The 16,879-nt window shown below is 37.2% G+C and overlaps 1 protein-coding gene across 5 annotated transcripts in view; it reads left to right on the top strand.

Moving 5' to 3' along the window:
• PPP1R12B (protein phosphatase 1 regulatory subunit 12B) overlaps positions 1–16,879 on the top strand; it is a 208,757-nt gene that overhangs the window by 90,965 nt on the left and 100,913 nt on the right. The window lies entirely within an intron of this gene.

Raw genomic sequence — 16,879 nt, 5'->3', positions numbered from 1 at the left:
TAGGATACACTCTATTTGGAGGTTTCAGATCTACTTAAAGACTAGAAAAGAATGAAATCATCAAAATTTAGATTTCAGTTTGACTTAATATTATTTTGAATATTCAAAGCAGGAGATTTTATGTCTGTGACTATGCATGTATATGTAAAAAGTCATAAAGTGGGTAAAGTGAAAGATCTTTAAGATACAAAAGGAAGCCAAGCACTGTGGCACAGGTGTGTAATCTCAGTGACTTGGGAGGCAGAGACAGGAGGATTGCAATTTTGAAGCCATTCTCAGCAACTCAGTAAGGCCCTAAGCAACTTAGGGAGACCCTGTCTCAAAATAAAAACAATAAAAAGGCTGGGGATGTAACTCAATGGTGAAGTACCTGTGGGTTTCAATCCCCAGTACCCCACACACACACCAAAAAAAAAAAAAAAAAAAAAAAAAGTATCTATGAGACATAAAGTATCTATGAGACATAATAAGAATTCAACTTTTTAATTATTTTAAACACAGCTTTAAAACACATTTTGAGAAGGAAGGAGAGAAAGATGTTAAATGAATTGGGAAATAGTATTTTTCTGCTTCCTTTGTTCCTTTTTTTTTTTTTTTTTAACATAAAAGTTGAAGAAAACCAGTTTTCTGGGCTAATAAGTTTTAGAGACTGCTAGCCAAGGAATATGAATAAGTCAATCAAATATTTAATGCTTACATATTTACTACCTCAGATGTAATGTAGGTATTATCAGTTTCATCTAGAAATTAAATGCAAAATTAATCTTTCCATTAGCTGAAAAAAACCACCCCTCTTTTAAAAAAATCTTTTTGAGCTGAGAAATAAAGCATTAAATTCTTCATTAAGATCATGATCCATAAAAGGATGGGGAAATTACATTTTTTATCAGACTGCTTTTTTAAAAAAAATTTTTGTAGTTGTAGATGGACAGAGTACCTTTCTTTTTAAATTTGTTTATTTTTATGTGGTGCTAAGGATTGAACCCAGTGCCTCACACATGCTAGGCAAGTGCTCTGCCACTGAGCTACAGCCCTAGCCCCGATCAGACTACTCTTTTAAGGATCTAGTTAAATGAACTGTTGTTTAGAAAAAATTAGATGGTTACTGCCTTCTGAGGATCTTATAACCTATAATAAATAGGAGTACTTGCTATAGATTTTGATTTTCTTTTAGAAGTTTTATTCAGTCCACAGATGTCTATTGAGTACCAGCTATATGCCACACAGGATTACCAGGCACATTTCCTCAAGAAACAGTAGCAATATGAATGCAAGGATTAAATCAGGATATGAGTGCATTATAAGATAAATGTGGTATATCTAAAATAGGCCATGATAAGAACATTTTAGGAATGGCACAAAATAGACAAATAGGGAAACATTAGAAAAAGAGGCAATTCATACCTACTTGTACTTATTCTTTTCAAAATACTCATTGAATACCTACCAGTTTCTGGATATAATAATAAGCCCAAGTGTTATATAAGTGAACCAGACAAATATGATCTGAGCCCTTCAAAAACATATATGCTAGGGACAAAGACAAATGTTAAACAATGATTAAACTTGTGGTATATTCAGGTTGATCATCCCTAATCTGAAAATCCAAAATCTGAAATATTGCAGATTCTAAAATGTTTTGCATGCTGACATGACACAATAAGTGGAACATTCTTCACTATGAAACTTCATTTCATGCACAACATTATTTAATACATTACCTTCAGGCTGCATGTATAAAGGTATATATGAAACTCAGCTTAATTATAATCTCCTCCACCAAAAAACTTTCAGTAAAATTATGAGCAATACAGTTTCCCTAATCCAAAAATTCAGTCTGAAATGTTCCAGTGTCTGAAACTTGTAGAGCCTAAGAAGATGCCACAAGTGGAAAATTCCATACCTGACCTCATATGACAGGTTGCAGTCAAAATGCAAGTGCCCTAAAAATATTGCATAAAATTACCTTCACGCTATGTGGAAAGGTATATGTTAAACAAGAATTTCATGTTTAGACTTGAGTTCCATTTCTCAGATATCTCATTATGCATATACAAGTATTCTAAAATTAATTTTTTTTTTCAAAATCTGAAACAAACCTATCCTGTGCCTTTTGGATAAAGGATCCTCAGCCTGTTTCATAAAGAGGTAATATGAGTTATCACAACAGTATATCACAGAAGACTTAGAAGACTTCCCTTCTCCTGGAGGATCAAAGAAGAAGGCTTTCATAAGGGTGTGATGCTCAAACCAAGATTTTCAGGATAAGGAATAGCTAGGTGCAGTTTTCAGACACTGAGATGGGCAGACACTTGACCCTTTGGAGAAAATGAAGGATGGCATTGTGACTAAATACAGAGTGAGGGAAATGGTAGTCTAAGATGAAGTTTGAGGAGTAAGTAGGAGCTATATAATGCCAGGTTTTACAGCCAAAGATAAGGATTCTAGATTTTTGCTAATGAGCATGATGAGCCATTTGAAGAATTTTTGTAACAGCCAGTCACAAAGGTATTAAGGATACAAGGTCAAAGAAGACTCTCCTGCCCTTGAGGCTCTTTAATCTATCTGTTGTGGGAGGGCATCCAGGTAATCAAGTATTACAGTATAATTTTTAAGCACCTTGATAAGAGTATGTATAAAGTGCTATAGAACTGAGGAGGAGGGAAATCTGATTTAGACCAAGTCAGGTGACTGGGAAGCCTACGAAAGAAGGGGACTGGAGTTGAATTTTAAAATAAAGACAGGTACAAATTAACTATAAGTTCTAAAAAGAGGATGGAAAATGCAAGAAATTCAAGAAACAGATAAGTTTGCTTTGAAGCTAGAGGACAGGAAGACCAGTGTAGCATTTTTAAAAAGTGTCTTTTATGAAATAGGTTTAAATAAAGGGAGGAAAAAAAGGATTTTATGTCCAAATGAATTTGGAAAGCAGTGGGTTAAACAAAGTTAAACAGGATCACTCAGAAACCTCAGGTCATTCCTCTCTGGGAGGTGGGGCTGTAAAGTGAGACTTGAAGATAGTTAGAATTTGCAGCACAGTCTGAATTTCTTGCCTATAGAATAGGTTCTTTTTCCCTCAAAGAAATTCAAGACTGGTATTCCACTGCATATACTTAGGAAATTATGGAGAAATGTAGTCAGGAACCAAATCATGTAGATTTTTGTCTGTGCAATGCTAAGAAACTTGCTCATCTTCTTTTCTCAAAGCTATGGAATATCACTGAAGAATTTTCAGCAGAATGACTTGAGCAAATAAAACACACCATTTAAGCCTTTACAGAATTAAAGCCACTTAGTTTCTCCATCTAGACATGCTTAAGTTGAAAGAAAATAAAATGAGATGTTTTGAAAACAGTTAAATTTTCCTTCTGAAAGAGCATGCTGGGTGCTAATTCTCTTTTGAAGCTGCAGCTTTCTTGGTAATCAGCTCATTGTGGAAGTATCTTGACTCCTGCTGAGATACCATGATGGAAGCCTGAAGCCTGTGTTCACAGGTCCAATTTGAAACAATTAGTGAGCATTGGGATAAATGGGGCTTTGAAACTGGCCACAGCAAGACATAACGAAGTGGAAAGTCATCTCTCAGAAATAATCTGTTTGCCACTATGATTAGAGCCCTTGGACCTGGGAAATGGGTCTTACCATTGAATTTTACAGCTGGCTCTCCTTGGTTTTGTTCCAAGAGGGGATAAGGGAGTGTGTGTATACAATTGGCCAAAAATCAGTTTCAGCTTTACACCCTCTGGTAACAGATCTTTATTCAGTTTGTTAAATGAACAAAGCTCGTTATTAAAGGATACATTATGATATCAGATAGTAGTGAACATGGAAAGGTTAATACTGGGTTTTGGGGGAGTTCTGGCTAATTTTTATTTGTTTTTATATTGTCCAAAGTTCCAGAGTGATAAAGTATTACTCTTAAAATGAGGCAGAAGGAGATAGAGGACTTCACCAAAACTCTAGGGATCATAGTCTCTTCTGTAATGTAAGTCTGTGGAGGTAGTCATGGCCATTGAAGAGTAAATATAATAGCCTGACATTCAAAGTATGCACAATGCTAAATAATTATGTGATTTCGCATGCATTGTCATGGCAGAACTTCTGAAAATTTGTTATTTTCAACAACATGGTCTTAGATTTGCAAAGTTCCTTCCCCCTCCCCCACCATCGTGTAAAGCTAAAGTGTACTCAAATACATTCTCTTTATATGATAGAAAGGAATAGGAGGTATGCTCCTTGCTTCATACATGGAAATGCTGAGACCTTGTGAGTAAAGAGTCATTCATTTAATATCACACCTTGAGTCAGAGGCACAGTGGAGACTTCATGCAGACCTCCTCTTCATTGAACACACCAAATACATCTTTTGAATTTAAGTTGTATGCATTCAGGATAGAGGTTTTTGATTCAGGGCCAGCCTGTCTTAGTCTGCATTCCAGAATGCAACAGTCTCTACCTTCTTGGCACTCTAATCACCACCATCCAGTCTTTGGATTATCTTGGGGACTATAAAAACCAACAGGGTCATCTGATTATAAAGGGACTGAATTGACTGGCAGACAGCAGGATAGAAATGGCAAGTGGCAAGCAGTTGGCAGATAATTCTGCAGGGATACCAGGGCCACGCAGCAGCTGTCAAAGTAATGTAGTGGTTGGGTTCATTTTCCAAAGCTCCAAGTTTTCCTTAGCAACAAAATGTAAACAATTCCCTTGGCTAATATTAGAGTCTGATAGTGTCTGCCTTTGCTTCTCTTGTTTCTCCTCTCACTTTTCTCCTCCCCCGACTTAGCCCTGAATTTTACATTAGTTTTATGGCCTTTCTTTTCTTTGTAGAAATGGCTATAATAGTTTTTCTCCACAAGAAACTGAAATTGCTTGTCTCTCCCAAAAAGCCCACATTACATGTGACTCTGCTTTGCTTCTCACTACTGCAGTCACTACTGGTTGGGTCACATATACCACACATATCCACCCCCTTCTTGAATCCCTTATGGTTTTGTAAGCTAGGTAGTTACTCCTGCTAATGTGAGGCTGTCAGCAGATTAACATCATTGAAATGTTAGAAATATATACCAACTAAACTGAGTCATTTTTTTTATCATTTTTTCATCCCCATCCCCGAGCTATATACAGTCACTAATTCAAAAAGGTACTCTAGAGAAGAGATTTCACAGACTCCTCTAATCTCTCCTTTGTTGTTGATGTTGTTCTAAAGTATTTTTTCTATCCTGAGGTCTGTCTGCAGCAATGAATTTACCAACCTTTTTCTCTACTCACATGATTATTCTCTTCCTAAGTATGAATATATTGAACAGGAAGAGAGTGAAATGTATATGGTAGAAGGTACATTTTCTACTGAGTAAAATATCATCAAACAGCATCTCATGTTACAGAGAAATCTTAAGTGAAAGGAAGAGTCAACTGAAGAGGCAGATTTCATTGTCTTATTTTAGGAAATTGCCACAGCGACTCCAGTCTTCAGCAACCACCACCCTGATCACTCAGCAGCCATCAACATTACAGCTACACCCTCCACCCACAAGAAGATTACAACTTGCTCGAAGACTCAGATGATTAACAAGTTGTCATTCTGGAAGTCTCTCAGTTATTAATACAATTGGATTATGCTCCAAACAGTTCTGGAATAGAAAGAAAAGTGATCCTCTGCTTGGAGCCCAGTGCTTAGTGAGAAGAAGTTTCACCAGGCTAAAGACACCGTACAGACAGAACTGCCTTTAGTGTTAAACTGTACCTCTTATTTTTTTTTCAGAACATGTCTGCTTTTGAAATGATAGTGATGATAAGTTGCAACCTGAGGGACTGGGCTACCTGCAGGCCACTGTAAAAGGCTGTACTTGGTGGGTGGTGCACAGGATTGATTTAAAATTCCATCTCAGCCTCTTGCTGTGTGATTTGGAGTAAATCAGGTTCCCTTTCTGCTGACTGGTGGGGGGAGTGGTTGCTGAACATTGGGGTCACTGTGGCAATTTCCTGAAACAAGACAATGAAATTTGCCTCCTCAATTGACTCTTCCTTTCACAAAAGATCTCTCGGTAGGGTGAGATGTTGTTTGATGGTATTTTACCTACAGTAGAACTTTTCCACACTGGAGTCAGACCTCTCAAACCCTGCTCCTGCCTTGCCAGCTAAGTTTATGTAAGATTCTGAATCCTTTGTTATTTCAGCATTCGTTGTAGCATCTTCACCAGGAGTAGATTCCATATGAAGAAACTGTTTTCTTTGCCCATTCATTAGAAGCCACTCTTCATCTGTTCAAGTTTTGTTGTGAGAGGCAGCAATTCAGTCTCTTTCTCTGCTTCTAATTCTGGTTCTCTTGTGATTTGCACCACATCTGTAAACTGAAAACTTGAACCTCACAAAGTCATTCATGAGGGTCAGAATCAACTTCTTCCAGATTCCTGGTACCATTGATATTTTGACCTCCTTCCATGAATCATCAGTGTTCTTAATGGTATGTGCAATGGTGAATACTCCCCAGAAGGTTTTCAATTTACTTTGCCCAGATCTATCAGAGGAATCACCATCTATGACAGCTATCACCTTATGAAATGTATTTCTTAAATAATAAGACTTGGCAGTAAAAATTACTTTTTGATCCACGGCTGCAGAATGGATTTTGTGTTAACAGGCATGAAGACAACATTAATCTTTATGTGTATTTCCATCAAAGCTATTGGGTAACTAAGTGTATTGTCAATGAGCAGTAGTAATATTTTTGAAAGGAATCTTTTTTTCTGAGTAGTAGGTCTCAGAGTAGTGGGCATAAAATATTTAGTAAGCTATGTTGTAAACAGATGTGCTGTTGCCAGGCTTTGTTATTCCATTTAGGGACAACAGACGGAGTACATTCAGTGCAATTTTTAAGGACCCTAGGATTTTCAGAATGGTAAATGAGTGTTGGTTTCAACTTAAAGGCACCAGATAGATGCATTAGCCCCTAACAAGAGAAGCACCCTGTCCTTTGAAACTTTGAGCCAGGAATTGACTTCTTCTCTATAGCTATGAGTGTCATAAATGCTATCTCCTTCCAATAAAAAACTATTTCACCTACACTGAAAATATGTTGTTTGGTTGCAGCCATCTTCATCAGTTTTCTTAGCTAGATCTTGTAGATGATTTACTGTGGCTTCTACATAAGCTTTTGAGGCCTTACCTGCACTCTGATGTTATAGAAGTGGCTTCTCCCTTTAAACCTCCTGAACCAACCTCTGCTAGCTTCAGACTTTTCTTCTGTTCCTTCCTCACCTCTCTCAGCCTTCCTAGAATTGAAGAGTTGGGGTCTTGCCCTAGATTACCCTATGAGGGAATGTTGTGACTGGTTTGATGTGCTGTCCAGATCTCTAAAATGTTCTCCCTATCACTAATAAGGCTGTTTCTCTTCCTTGTCGTTTGGTGTTCACTGGAGTAGCACTTCAAGAACTCTTTCTTTGCATTCACAACTTGTCTAACTAATGCAGGACACTGAGCTTTCAGACTTTCTCAGCTTTTAACAGGCCTTCCTCACTAAGCTTGATCATTTCTAGCTTCTGATTTAAAGTGAAATATATGTGACACTTCCTTTCACTTGAATACTTAGAGGCCATTATAGAGTTATTCATAGTTTTAATTTCAGTATTGTTAAATCTCAGGGAATAGGGAGGTCTGAGGAGAGGGAGAGATATGGGAAACAAGAAAGTCAGAACACACACATTTATCAGTCAAGTTCACCATCTTATATAGACATAGTTATAGAGCTCCAAAACAATTAAAATAGTAACATCAAATGGTATTGCACACAGTTCACCCTAACAGATATAATCATCATGAAAAAGTTTGAAATGTGATAATTACCAGAATTTGACACAGTGAAGTAAAATGAGCACATGCTTTTGGAAAAAATGGTGCTGATAGACTTACACAAAGCAGGATTGCCACAAACCTTCAATTTGTAAAAACCATTAACACGTAAAGCACAACAAAGCAGAGTACAAGGAAACAAGGCATGCCTGTATTTACAGTGTCATACATTTTTGTGATGTACTTTATGGATCTCTAAGGGAAAAATCTCTATCATGGTAATATAGTAAAAACCATATACAGGTACCTTCTGATGCCCTTTTTTCCCTCACCAAGCACTTGAATACTTACTTGAGGCAACAACTAGTGAGCTAAGCATGCTGGCAATGGTAGCAATTAATTCTTGCAGAGACATCCCACCCCATGATATTCTTTGTATTAAAAACACTATTCCCTTGCTGGGGCTGTAGCTCAGTGGCAGAGTACTTGCCTAGCATATGTGAGGCACAGAGATTGATCTTTAGCACTACATAAAAATAAATAAATAAATAAAGGCCTGCTGTCCATCTACAGCTACCAAAAAAAAAAAAAAAAATTAAAAACAAAACAAAACAACAAGGCTGGGGATATAGCTCAGTTGGTAAGAGTGCTTGCCTCACATGCACAAGGCCCTGGGTTCAATCCCCAGCACCACCACCAAAACAACAACAACAACAACACTGTTCTCACTAGGTACTGTGGCACACATCTGTAATCCCAGCAACTTTGGAGGCTGAGACAGAGGGATCACAAGTTCAAGGCTAACCTCAGCAACTTGGTGGGGTGGCAGTGGGGGACTCAGCAATTTAGTGAGATTCTTTCTCAAAAAAAGGGGGTGTTGGGGCTATAGCTCAGTAGTAAAGCACCCTTGGGTTAAATCCCCAGTACCAAAAACAAAACAGTACTCCCTCCCACAGATTCCTTTCCTGCTTAAGTCAGTTTATTTTGTTTTGCAGTGTAGTATACTCCAAACTACAAAGTATTGAATATTGTTGATCCTAGGGTGAACCTTTTTTCACTTGTTAACATCTCCGAAAGCAAGCTCTGTCTTTTGTTGTTGTTGTTATTGTTCTAATTAGTTATACATGACAGTAGAATGCATTTTGACACAAGATACATAAATGGAGTATAACTTCTCATTCTTCTGTTTGTACGTGATATAGAATCACACTGGTCACAGGTTCTGTCTTATTGTTATTCTTGCACATATATCATAGGTTTTCATATTATTTTATCCACCGAGTTATATGTATTGCTGATTCTAAATTTATCTAGGTAAATGCATCCTAAAGATGTCTTTCAGTAACTTAAAATGATAATTGAGCTATAAAGTTATAAGAAACCATGTGTGAGTTCAATCCCTGGCACAAAAAAGAAAAGAAAGTATGTGTGATAGGTTTACTGACACTTTTTTTTTTAACAGTAAACAAAGCAGTAGTGCATCTTGTAATTAATTTTTAGATGTGTTTTAGGTGTGATAGAATGTGGTACTATTTGTTAAGTAAGAATGAGGCTATCTATATTTAAAAACATGAAGTGGGCATTGACTGCATATGGAATTTCTTTTGAGGATGAAGCAACTGTTTTAGAATCATGGTAAGGACTGCATAATGGAATATACTAAAAACCATTGAATGGTATACTTAGGGGGTATGTGAATTATATCTCAACAAAGCTGTTTAAAAATAACATTAGTTTTGTTTAGCACCAGAAAACAGTTCTTGGAAGGTAGACCTGAGTGCTGTCTGCTAAGAGCTAATACAGTGAAATTTTAGGGCCTTGAATTAAAAGTCTAATACCTTTTTGCCTTTCTGTTGCTGAACATTGCTATTAAAACATAACCTCACTTCATTTCCCAGAGACAATGGCATTTGTCATGCAAGTCTTCAACAGTTCAGAGGGGGTGCTTAAAAAGTTTCCCCCGCCCTTCAGGACACATGTCCTTAGAAGAAAGGACAAGAGTTCATTCCCTGAAGCAGTGGAGCCTCTGGTTCTCCCCCCAATGCTCAGCCACTTCAGTGAAGGAGCAGTCACCTAACACCTGCTACTCAAAGCCCTTATCAGCCATGTTTTCACAGTTAATCTCCTCCTGATAAAGTGATTCTTTTTTCAGAGCTGTATTAGTAACAAGTAGGAGGGATCAAAATTTTGTGCCCTTATTCCCCCCTCCCACTTCCTGTCTACCAGTTCATATTCCCATGTTAGAAAAAGACCACTGCTTTAAACAGTCTCATAAAATGGGTTCTGGTGTTTACTGGGGAAGAACAACTAGAGGAGTGGCCACTTGTTTGTTGAAACTAGGGTTTGTGGGAATGCAGCTGCACAGGTGTGTGGCAAGGTGTGTCTGAGGTAGCTTTACCTCACCTGGATTGATTTGATCTGGCAGTTGAGTTCCTTGCCATTCCTCATTTTATGAAAATCAGAGGCACAGGAAGTTGATCTGTGTGTTTCAGGAAATTGAGACAAGCCTCTGCCATAGTTTCCTAATACTGTCAGTATTTGAGGGCTGTCTTGGGTGTGCTGAATTGAGACTTCAGCAAGTGCTGGACATGGAATGGGAGAAGCAACAGGTAAAAAATTTTCTTTTGCCTGATAGCTCAGATATTTTAAATATGTTTGTACTCTCTCCTCCTCCTTTTCTGATGGTTCTTTGGGAAGCTGGCTTGGTTGTGTTAGATTGTTTTGGTGATGTGACTAGGGGAGGGGGAGAAGGTAGGTGGGAATAATAAGATATAAAGTGTTCAGAATAACTACTTTGGAACTGCTTTTTTTTTCTTCTTCATATCCTTAGTGAATTTAAACATGTGCATTGATCCAAGGATCAAACCCAAAAGGTTAGGATTATAGAAAACAATTAAGAATTTCAAGAAGTAAGAAAACTGTTCTCTTTTTAAGAGGAAATCAGTATTGGTACTGTTATTCTTAAATTGGATGGTAAGAATACACAGGTATTGATTGTATTCTTTTTCTATTTTTTTTAAATATTCCATACTATATATTTTAAATAAAAATGGTCAGGTATTTAGGGCAATTAGAGAGAGGCTGGTTTATGTAGGTGAAGGACACTTTGTAAACTGAACTGGCCTTTGAAGAATAAATTATAAAATGAAGAGACTAGTGTGATGGGGTCTGTGTAAAAACTGTTTATTTACTACAAACTATACAATCAGGTGAATCTTGATGAAAGTAAACATTTTTCTCCATCTATAAGATGAGAAGTTTCCTAATTGATTTTGTATGTGCAAAGGACCAGTTTCTGAGCAAAATTCAAAATCATGCTGAGCCAAGCAGTCTTGAATATTCTGCTGACAATTATTAGTCATTTTAGTCCTGTAGAGAAACTACTAATCAGATTCTAAAAATATTTGTTAGTTGGTTGGTTTATACCAGGTCTGGCTATGTTGCTAAGACTGGCTTTGAACTCCTGATCCTCCTGTCTCATCCTCCCGAGCCACTATGGCCACATTTCATCAGACTCTGAATTCACCTTACCCAAAACTGTAATGTTCTCCCTATCCTTCTTATCCTTTTCTTTCTACTCTTCTTCCAGTATTTTGTAGCTTTGGTGATTTCATCAGTTTACCCACCTACAAAACGTAGACATTTCCTGAATTCATTCTACCTTAATGATTCTCTTCCCTTGTCTGTGAAGAATCTTTTCCCTGAAATTTTTTTTCTCACCTTCTATACTTCACAACACTTTATTCATGAACAAGAATAACCCTCCTGCTGACTATCCTGCTCCCCATCTCCAGGCTGAAACCAGATTTGTTCTTCAGTAGCACCGTTCTTTGGACTGGTTAAATAAAGTAAATAACATGTTGTTGCTCTTCGTCACTACATTGTGAACTTAGTGAGCCTGCTTTTTCTGTAAAGTTTTCTTCATACCACAGAGCCTAATACAAAGATGTGTTAATGTTAAATAACATTTTCTCGAGTGAAAATAAACCCTATGTAGTAATCATCTATGTCCATAAGATGGCAGCAGAGGAACATCAATTGATCTTGGGTATATAGCTCCTGAAGACCCTGTATTTTGTTTAAATCAGTTTTCAGATGAGCATGTCTTCCCTATTCCATTTTAAGTGTGTTGATATAAGAAGTGCAAATATTTTCTGGAATATGGAGGTCCTTTGTGAACTTCCACTCTAATGCTTCTTCAAAGGAGAATAGCAGGCACAAGACAAAAAAAAAAAAAAAAAAAAAAAAACCTCCCGGGGTTGCAAGCAGGATACTTAGTTTACCCTTCAGCAAAACACACAACTTATGCCTTCTCAGGCAAATCATGTAATTCCTCTAGTCTGAGTTTATTAATTGACTAATTGATGGAGTTAGGAGATCCACAACTAATATCTAAAGTCACAGAATTCTAAACCATCAGTGACTCTCTTACCATTTGTGTCCTCTGTGTTGTGTGCCAAGAGCAGTGGGTTATGGTAAGAAAGACATATGCCCCATGTTGTACCGTCAAGATTCAGTACATCAAGGCTGGAGTTGTAGCTCAGTGATAGAGCACTTGCCTAGCATGTGTGAGGCACTGGATTCAATTCTCAGCACCTCATATAAACAAATAAATAAAGGTGCATCAGCAACTAAAAAGTTTTTTTAAAAATCTAAGCAAAAAAGGATTCAGTACGTCAAATTTATACATATACATTATGAGAGAATAATACATCCTTGAGTGCAAAATTATGTTCAGGTAGTTGTATTAGGAGTTCAGAGAAGAAGGTAAATGGTGTCAAAAGGAGTGGCTAGATAGCTGGGCGAGAGGTGCATGCCTGTGATCCCGTAGAATCTGAGAACCAAATGAGAAGTTGTCTTATAGGCCACCTGTTCAGTATTGGGTGAGGATGCTGGGATAAGAAGTTTAAATTTGGGAGAGTTCTAGAGCATTGGGTAGGCATATTTCTACTTTAAGAATTTTTTTCAAATTGGAATTAATTGACAGCAGTTTCCTGAATGATTGTTTCGGATTCTGCTTTAAACAATTCTTTATCTTCCTCAGAGTCTCTTAGATAACCCTGGGCGATATACTGACCCAGTTCTTTAATTTATTTCTTCTTAGGAAATCTTAGTCTTCTAACCTGAAAGGGAAGTAGGATATGATTCACAATCCCTGTGCACTTGTGCTGAAAATGGGTTACTGGTCATTGACATGTAAATAAAATACAATAATAGCTCAAAGATCCCTCAAGAACCAAATTCCTTTGTAATGAAGCTGACGGTGTTAAAAGAAACCACTTGGCACACAAAATTCATAAATAATGGGAAGCAAAACTGCAAGCTTAGCTTTATCAATGACAAAAATATGCCTGTGTAAAGACCGTTTGTCCTTGACAGGTTCTTGTCTTTCCCTTCTTGATAGAACTCACCTTTAGCCCTGCACTGCCCTCTGGTGTTACCATATTTCACTCTTTCCTTTGCTTTTAGTCTTTAAAAAAATCCTCTAATTTGCCAGGCGTAGTGGCACATGCCTGTAATCCCAATGACTCAGAAGCTGAGGCAGGAGGATCACAAGTTCAAGGCCATCCTCAGCAATTTAGTGAGACCCTGTCTCAAAATAAAAAAGGCCTGGGGATGTGGCTCAGGGGTAAAGCACCTCTGGGTTCAATCCCTGGTACCAAAAAGTGGGGGCTCTAATTTCACTTTATTTACTTCCTGGCCTCCTTTCACTCTTCAACTTCTTAAAATAGAAATTATGCCACACCTGCCTATCCAGTGAAATTGCTCTGCTAAAGAGTCCTGTAAAGTTCCTTGTTATCAGATTTCATGGTCACTTCATCTTTTACCTTGAACTTTCAACAACATTTTATAATTTTGACTACTGCATTCTTAAAATTTTATCCTACCATTACCTTTCAGATACCTTTCTTTCCCTGCTTACTTCTGTCTTTTCTGATTGCTCCTCCTTTTTTGTGTGTCCTTTCTTAGCTGTTTTTCCTCTGTAACATCTTAAATACTATTCCACAAGCATCCTTTGTTTCTCTTTCCTGGACTCTCCCCAGCTGACCTTATCCACTCTAGTTGCTTCAGCTGTCATTTCAATCTCTGTCTCAAGCCCAGACTTCTCTCCCCATCTTCATAAAATGGCATGTAAGGATAGTGCCTGACTTCTAGTGAGTAGTCCATGATAAGCCATATGTGACCATTATTTTCCTTCCCTCTTATTTCTTTGTTTAAAGTATGGTACAGGTTTGCATTTCTTTAAGAGTTTTTCAAGTCCTCTTTACAAAGAGGGTATAAACAAAATAAACCAAATAAGTCTTCCTTCTGACCTTTAAAAGGCAAGAAAGAAGAATTCTGTTCTCATGTATTTAAAAAACAACAACAAAAAAAAAAAAAAAAAAAAAAAACAACCTTTGTTTATGGTTCTGCCTAAGTGTCACCCAACTGGGAAAATTGGAACTCAAACTAGAAACCTTTTCTTCTCTACTCCTCACCTTTAGTCTGTCACCAAGACCTGCTGTTCTCCTCAAGAATCCTTAAGTCCCTGTCTCCTCTCCCCCTGCACTGTCCTGTTGGCTCAGGCCTCCCAGCTAGACCCTTGGCCTTCCTCCCCCACCCCCACCCACAGCCACTCCACCCTCACCATGCCACAGCAGGGATTGTCCTGCTAGGTCACTGTCTACTACTTAAAATCCAAGAATGGTGGTCCCAGGAATTGTTGTGCCCCCTTGTTTTCTAGGAAGCCTCTTATTCCCTTTAGATTCTATTCAGATCACCCCCCTGTGGTGTTTTATTCCTGATTCTCCCAGGCAGTATCAGATTTCCTCTCTAGAGCTCTATTTGAGGCATTTTTCTGTCTTCAGTTTTAATTATCACTACTTAATATGTTCATCTTCCCCACAAGATCCAGCTTTAACACAAACCTTCATTTTTATGTCAGAAAAGGCAAGATGGCTGAATATGAAAAAAAATGAATGAATTGACACACTATTGACTAAACTTTAAAAATGGCAAGTAAACAACTATTTGGTTGGGGCCAACCTTAAGACAAAGCTCATAGCTCAGATTCTGAATGTCATCCATAACTTAATCCAGAATTGTTTTGGGATACCTAACCGAGGGCAGGCTCACTGCTCAGTGTTAGTAATGCTGACAGAGTGGTCTCCACCTTCCTGGAACTTGGCAAGCAGTTGTTAGAATATAAGGAATTTCATTCATTATATCGTCAAGCCCCCCGCCCCGCTTTTTTTTTAAATAATCTACAATCTGGTGCAGTGACCAATGTCTAACTTAGTGGGCTAAGGTAATTGTTGGATTACATATTTCTCTTAACTGTGAATGAAAATTCTATGTGTTTCTTCAGTGGTGAGTTTTAAATTTTTTTTTTGTAATTAAAAAAAAATCTTGTAGACTGGGGGAATGATAGCTATAAAGTGGGATGAGGGATTTAGGGGGATGGTGGAACTCTTCTGTATCTTGATTATGGTGGTACAGTTCATGGGACTGTGTGCATGATTTCAAAATTCTCAGACCAATATACTAAAATGGGCAACCTTTCCTGTATGTAAATTGTACCACAGCAACATGACTTTTAAACAGTGTCACTGAGTGTTTTCTTTTTGTCTTAAAAAGCTTTAACACGTAATCGTTGCATATGTTTGTCAGGTGCAGTGTGACATTTCAATACATGTGTACAATGTATAATGATCAGATAAGGTAAATGATGTATCTCTCACCTTAGACATTTATTGTCTCTTTGTGTCAGGAGTATTCAGAATTTTCTCTACTAACTCTTTTGAAGTGTTCAGTTAATTGTTTTGAGTCATGGTTATCCTACTGCTTTGTAGAATAGAAGTTATTCCTCCCATGCAGCTGCACCCCTGTACACATCAGCCATCTCGTCCCACCCGCCTTCCTCCACCCACAAAGTCTTTAAGGACTTTGATCTGTCTGCTAAGTGGAGGTGATTGGGAAATGAAGCTAACTGACCTGTAGGTCTTCTCTGAGGGGAAAGCTGGCTTATCTTCTAGACCCTGCCCCTTTTAATCTGAGCTAAGGGAAAGTACAGAAATCCCTGAAATTGTTAGCAAATTTTTGTGTGTATGTAAGAACTTTTATTCCGGAAAGGGATTACAGTTTTTATCCGATTGTTAAAGGTGTTAGTGTTTAGTAAAGATTAAGAACCACAGGTCTGGGAGCTTTTCCTACTTCCCCAGGTGCTCCTCCAATACTCCCACCTTTTTTTTTTTTTCCCCTTACAAAGGTCCCATGCTAGTGATTATAGCAGCTAGAAAAAAATTTCTAGGAGTTGGGTGAGAGTAGAATCTATAAATCTACTAGTCTTAGGTTTTCTACACTGTGAAATATAAACACCTCTCTGTTATGTGTATCTTTCGACTTGAAACAGTTCTTTATATATCAATGATCATTTTGCAGAGCTAAAGATTTTTTAACCTTAACTTTAAAAAAGTTCATTTATAAAGTTATCCATAATAACCATATTTTAAATAGAAAATAAAATTATATACTCTTACAGCAATATCACCGCTAACATCTTTATGTATTGTTTATTTTGCGATCATACTATACTTGTTTTTTTCTTTTAAAAATTATTAAACATTACAAAAAGTTTATCCATCTTCTAGCTTGATCAGGTCCTAATATTTTGCCAAATTTGTTTTAGTTCTTTTTAAATAAAATATTAAGAATATATAGTTTAAGCTCCTCTAGACCTTGATCTCATCCCTTAACTCCCTCCCTACAGATAGTCACAATCCTGATTTTGATATTTATCATTCTTAAACTCATTATTGTTATTATTTCATTTATGTACACACATACTTTTTACATTTTATACTTTGCATACATCATTTTGAAACTTTTACACAGCATTCATTTTAAATTCTTAATTTTAGTCTGTCCTGTGATTTTTGTTTTTTTCTGTACTGATGGATGTTGAGGTCTTCTTTTTCTAACATTAATGATGCTGCTGTGTACATTCTTGTTCATAGTTCTTTGTATTAATGTGCAAGAGTTTCTAAAGGTTATTTATTTCCAAATCAATTTCTGGCTCTGAAAAGTGAGTATATATATATAT

This window comes from Sciurus vulgaris, assembly GCF_902686455.1.
Source record: "Sciurus vulgaris genome assembly, chromosome: 12".
NCBI classification, from domain to species: Eukaryota; Metazoa; Chordata; class Mammalia; order Rodentia; family Sciuridae; genus Sciurus; species Sciurus vulgaris.
The sequence above is the reverse complement of the archived record's forward strand: the minus strand, read 5'-3'. Positions and strand labels throughout refer to the sequence as shown.